Consider the following 5,395-nt stretch of genomic DNA (forward strand, 5'->3'; position numbering starts at 1 on the left):
GGTATGGTGTTCTTTGGATGCAACTCAGCATTCTTTGTCCTCCAAACACGACGAGTTGAGTTTTTACCAAAAAGTTCTATTTTGGTTTCATCTGACCATATGACATTCTCCCAATCCTCTTCTGGATCATCCAAATGCACTCTAGCAAACTTCAGACGGGCCTGGACATGTACTGGCTTAAGCAGGGGGACACGTCTGGCACTGCAGGATTTGAGTCCCTGGCGGCGTAGTGTGTTACTGATGGTAGGCTTTGTTACTTTGGTCCCAGCTCTCTGCAGGTCATTCACTAGGTCCCCCGTGTGGTTCTGGGATTTTTGCTCACCGTTCTTGTGATCATTTTGACCCCACGGGGTGAGATCTTGCGTGGAGCCCCAGATCAAGGGAGATTATCAGTGGTCTTGTATGTCTTCCATTTCCTAATAATTGCTCCCACAGTTGATTTCTTCAAACCAAGCTGCTTACCTATTGCAGATTCAGTCTTCCCAGCCTGGTGCAGGTCTACAATTTTGTTTCTGGTGTCCTTTGACAGCTCTTTGGTCTTGGCCATAGTGGAGTTTGGAGTGTGACTGTTTGAGGTTGTGGACAGGTGTCTTTTAGTCTGATAACAAGTTCAAACAGGTGCCATTAATGCAGGTAACGAGTGGAGGACAGAGGAGCCTCTTAAAGAAGAAGTTACAGGTCTGTGAGAGCCAGAAATCTTGCTTGTTTGTAGGTGACCAAATACTTATTTTCCACCATAATTTGCAAATAAATTCATAAAAAATCCTACAATGTGATTTTCTGGATTTTTTTTTCTCATTTTGTCTGTCATCGTTGACGTGTACCTATGATGAAAATTACAGGCCTCTCTCATCTTTTTAAGTGGGAGAACTTGCACAATTGGTGGCTGACTAAATACTTTTTTTCCCCACTGTAAATACATCTTACTGTGGAAGCGATATCAACTACTGCGAGTCCTACAACACAATATTCTATAACTGGCTAGTTTTGTCTCGTCTTGTCTATCCTTATGTCCACTGTTAGATATTTTCCCGGGAGACAAATCACATAACTAATATCCCTGCAGGTGTAGGCCACCAGTGGACATTGCACAAACCATATAAATATAATGAATTATATTTATATGGCACAAACATCGCCCAGCTTGAGTGTAGATACATCAACAACAAGTCGATGGATGTGTTCGTGTTACAAAGACAAAACATTTTCTGCTGTATATATCATATTGCTTATAAAGACAGTATGCCTACACGTTACCTAACAAATCAAAATCAGTTGTGTGTAGAGTATAACTTCAGCTGTCTAGCCAGAACTAGAATGGCATTTCTATTTCTATGGTCTATTTGCCCAAATCTAAGGATTTAGCTGTTTAATACACTGACATGCACAGCTCTCTGGGTGAGGTTTTGTCTTCAAGTCTCCAGTGGGTGATGAAGTCCCTTCCATCTATGTAATATATTACAGGTTATGGACATGTACAGTCAGGTGGCAGGTGGGATGGAGTTCTTGACACTCCATCTTGGATATGACATAGTTTGCCTCTTGGGTCCAGCAGGCAGAGTTCAGTAACTCCAGGCAGATGTGAGATGCAGGAGGATGGCTCTACTTGTACTGAGTAGCCTACAGAGTAATATGAGAATAACATAATTGCTGAACTTAAAAATTATTCTAAACAAAATGTTATGATAACTTTCAAGTGTAACAGTTTCATGTAGAATAAACCATCCTTCATATAATACTGTAGAAGCAGTGTTCTGCTAATATAACTATGTGCAAATATTAAACTTGTCTTTCATATTTTATTGTCATTCACATTGAAAAGTAATAGGTGTGTCTTGTATCATTTTATTGCTGAGAACAAAATCAGTATCAACCTGTCTTTCTGTCAGAGGACTCCATGACCAAAGCCTCACTTCTGTCCTCCATCTGTAGAAAAACAATATAGAGTTGATGAGTGACACGTATTGAAAGGGTGGTGTTATCTTGTCCGTATATTCAATTTGTCTGTCTGTAAATTCTGTTTATTTAGTCAAATTCCTGTACATACAAATGTATTTGGTGAATAAAGGTGATTTTGATATTACTAAACACTTGTGATGTCCTGTCTTATTAGTAATAACCTTTTGTCCCTTCTGACTTGTTTGTCAGAGCCAGTAGATCAGCTCCAGACCCCTCTCGTCACAGATACTGGTCATGAAAGAGCCTGACTTACAGATCCAAGCCAGCTCCTATCACAGAAAGAGAGAGGGAGAGAAAAACTGTCACCATACAGTCATGGAATCCAACAGTAAATACACGGTTGAACATAGCCAAGCAGAGATTATGATTCACAGCTAATTCACAAGGCACATGTGCCAGCATGGCACTGACTGGTTGGCATTACTCACCCTGGCCCAGGAGTAGTCCATTGCGCACCATAGATGGGGGGGCACCTCCTTATAACATACAAGACACAAACACACACATCACTGATTACATTATTAATGGTGGTCATGTCCATCCTTACTCTTAAATAGGACTGGTGTCTGGCCACTACCTCCTTATCTGGTGAACTGTCATCATTATTTTTGCCCTAAAAAATACACAATAATGTTATTGCTTGTTGGCATCGTTTTAGGGGTTAGCTGAAGCACTCAAATGCTAGCTAGCAAGTTTGCTTTATTATTAAGCAGGGCTCTTACAGTAACTAGCCAGTTCGAGTTGAAACATTATTGAAAGCAAGGTGGCAACATGCATCAAACATAGCTAGCTAGCTGGATCGAACCTGTCTTCAGGTGCAATGTTAGCCATGCAAATCTTCCTCTCACATTAAACATTAGGGAGAGGCTATGTATTTCACTGGTTAGCTACATCACAGTATCATAGGCTATGTCATTGTGATACTAGGCTATCAAAATAATGACATGTAGCTAGCTAGCTATAAACAAGACGTGGCTACTTACCAACAACACACCAGTCTCAGATTTGACGGTTGACAGCCCAAGTAGAAGCTAGTCGGATGTAATCCATATCCTGGCCATCTGCCCAAGATTGTTGAATAACTTTTATGGAAGCCCATTTTCAGTTCTATTTGTTGGGGGAAATCGATACAGTTATGTACATATTGGGAAATTATTTTTGACAATATACCGTATGGTTTTGACTATCGCAATATTATTTTTCTGCGAGTTGGCAGTACCTGCACAAAAACGTTTTGTCTTCATAGCTTGTTCTTCATCTTAAAAAATAATAATTGCCCAATTTGTTTTCAGCACTTTTATTTCCATGAGTGATCAAAACTTGTTCTCATACTCCCTCTTGTCCCTCTGCAGCAGACATATGGTGAGCAATATGTTTGGAACATTGAATCGCAATAAAAGCACAGTATCGAATCGCAATACATATTGTATCGGCACCTAAGTATCATGATAATATTGTATCGTGAGTTCCCTGGCAATTCCCGGCCCTAATATGCAGACTTGACAACAGTTGTCCACATGGCAGCTGGGGGCAGACCACAATGTGTTGTCTCTGTGCAATTGGGCATCATTGGCAATAGAGGGCATGTAAGGAATCCATACCCAACCCTCCAGTACGTCGTGACGAACTCAGTTATAAAACTCTGTTTTGACCAAAATGATCCTATTTACACTTTGTAGTCAAATTTGACACTATAATTAATGTATCTGACTCATATCGATGTAACATAGGCTGTTTAAAACCAGATAAATTGGTTCTAAGGGGCAGTTGACCATTAATTGGTTAGGCGGTTGTGTCCTTGAGCGGATCTTGTTCTGTCCGTGTCTACCTGTCTCCTGTCTCCTGTTCTTTTCTCCTCTGTTCTGTCTGTTTGAAAGGCTTCTATTATTATACTTCTAAGGTTTCTATCTCCCTGAGTGGAAACACTTTTGAGGTGGGGGACAATACTGGTACCTACCTATTCAATAACATTCAGTAACAATGTTTGTCAAAAAGCTGTGCACGTTGATTTAGGCTAGCCTACATTTTGCACATTCAACCAACTAGCCCAACAGGTTGATGCAACACTGTATCAAGGAAGTTCAAATAACAATTAAACTATTTTGAAACAACTAATATTGTTGACAATTTTCACCAGCCGTGTGCAAACAGTATTTGCTCAGAGGGCTGTTATTCTTTCAAAGCAATAGCCACTGCTATGTTGCGATATGTGTTTTGTTTTGACTAGGATTTCAGACAGCCAGGACACCAGTTCGGGAAACACTATCAATCTTTTATGTAGACTTTATTTGACATTCTCACAAATGGGTGCTAGGTGTGCTGAGTTGAAGTTAATAAGCATAGTATTAGGTAAGGACATGAACCACCAAGGCCTCTTTGATGCACCTGCCCTCTGAAGAGGAAGGTTTGTCACAACAAAGTTTGAGTATCTGCCAGACGGGTATACTACTATTGAAGCTAGATCAATTCAGGCTTTTATAAAGCTAGCCAGCTTCAGTTAGCTTCACATTCCAGCTCAGGCTTTATCCATACTACGAAGGTGGATATTGATCTTGCAGCTGCAGCTAACTCAAGCAGGCTTGTAACTGCACGTGCATGTCGCACATGGCTAGTCAAATGCCTAACTATTCATTGAGACAATGCTGAACTATCAATCCATTGGTGAGTCATTTCTGCCAAAATAAACATGAAAGAAAAGTTATCTTGGAAATTCAGCAGGCTATGCTGTGAAATAGGTGCCGTTTTCTTTTGTTGCTATCGTTAAGGCCGTCTTTGATGTGATTTGGCGTTATCAATGCACAAGCACCTTTTTCCCCCACAGGTTTATTGATTAAAATAATTTACTGTGCGTGAACTTTCAAATGCATCATGCCATTACTAAATGTGTAATGTGATAAGTATTTTAATAACTATTTTGAACAACAATAACATTTTGATTAATAAAATATTTAAATCAGTCGTCTTCCTCAAATGAAGGGGATGATGACTCAATCTTTCAGAGAGGGAGGGAATCTGATTTCATTGGTCCTTTATTTGTTAGTTTTTTTGTAAGATATGTTTGTATATTGTGTTGTAATTGTTGTAAATGTATTGGTCCTCAACTTACCCATTTTCATTCAGGGTAAGTGGAGTTAGCCGTGAGTTAGCCTGACAAGGAGCAGGTTAGTTCTGAAGGATTCTCTACCTGGCTGAAAGGTGAGCCACTTTCATATGACCGGTTATCCCGAGTTGAACTCAGAGTTGACCAAAGTTACCTCGCTAACTCCTCAAACCTGCTTAGTAGTATAGGGCTGAGGTGGTTGTGTTATTCAAAGCCACTGATGCATTAGCCTGTCTATGGTCTTTGGTCTGTCTGTGTCACTGTGTTATTTCACACTTGTCTGGCCGTCCTGCTGTCCTCTCAGAGAACAGAGTATGAAAAATGCCTGCATGCAAT

The 5,395-nt window shown here is 40.2% G+C and overlaps 1 long non-coding RNA gene across 1 annotated transcript; it reads right to left on the reverse strand.

The window, feature by feature from the left end:
- Positions 1 to 968: 968 nt before the first annotated feature.
- LOC121531403 lies at positions 969 to 2,429 on the reverse strand. Its single transcript, XR_005994146.2, has 4 exons — positions 2,388 to 2,429; positions 2,121 to 2,228; positions 1,875 to 1,926; positions 969 to 1,620 (listed from the first exon to the last, which is right to left on the reverse strand). It is a non-coding gene; the product is annotated as an uncharacterized LOC121531403 (long non-coding RNA).
- Between the last annotated feature and the right edge of the window lie 2,966 nt (positions 2,430 to 5,395).

Source organism: Coregonus clupeaformis, chromosome 19 (assembly GCF_020615455.1).
Source record: "Coregonus clupeaformis isolate EN_2021a chromosome 19, ASM2061545v1, whole genome shotgun sequence".
In the NCBI taxonomy this organism is placed as follows: domain Eukaryota; kingdom Metazoa; phylum Chordata; class Actinopteri; order Salmoniformes; family Salmonidae; genus Coregonus; species Coregonus clupeaformis.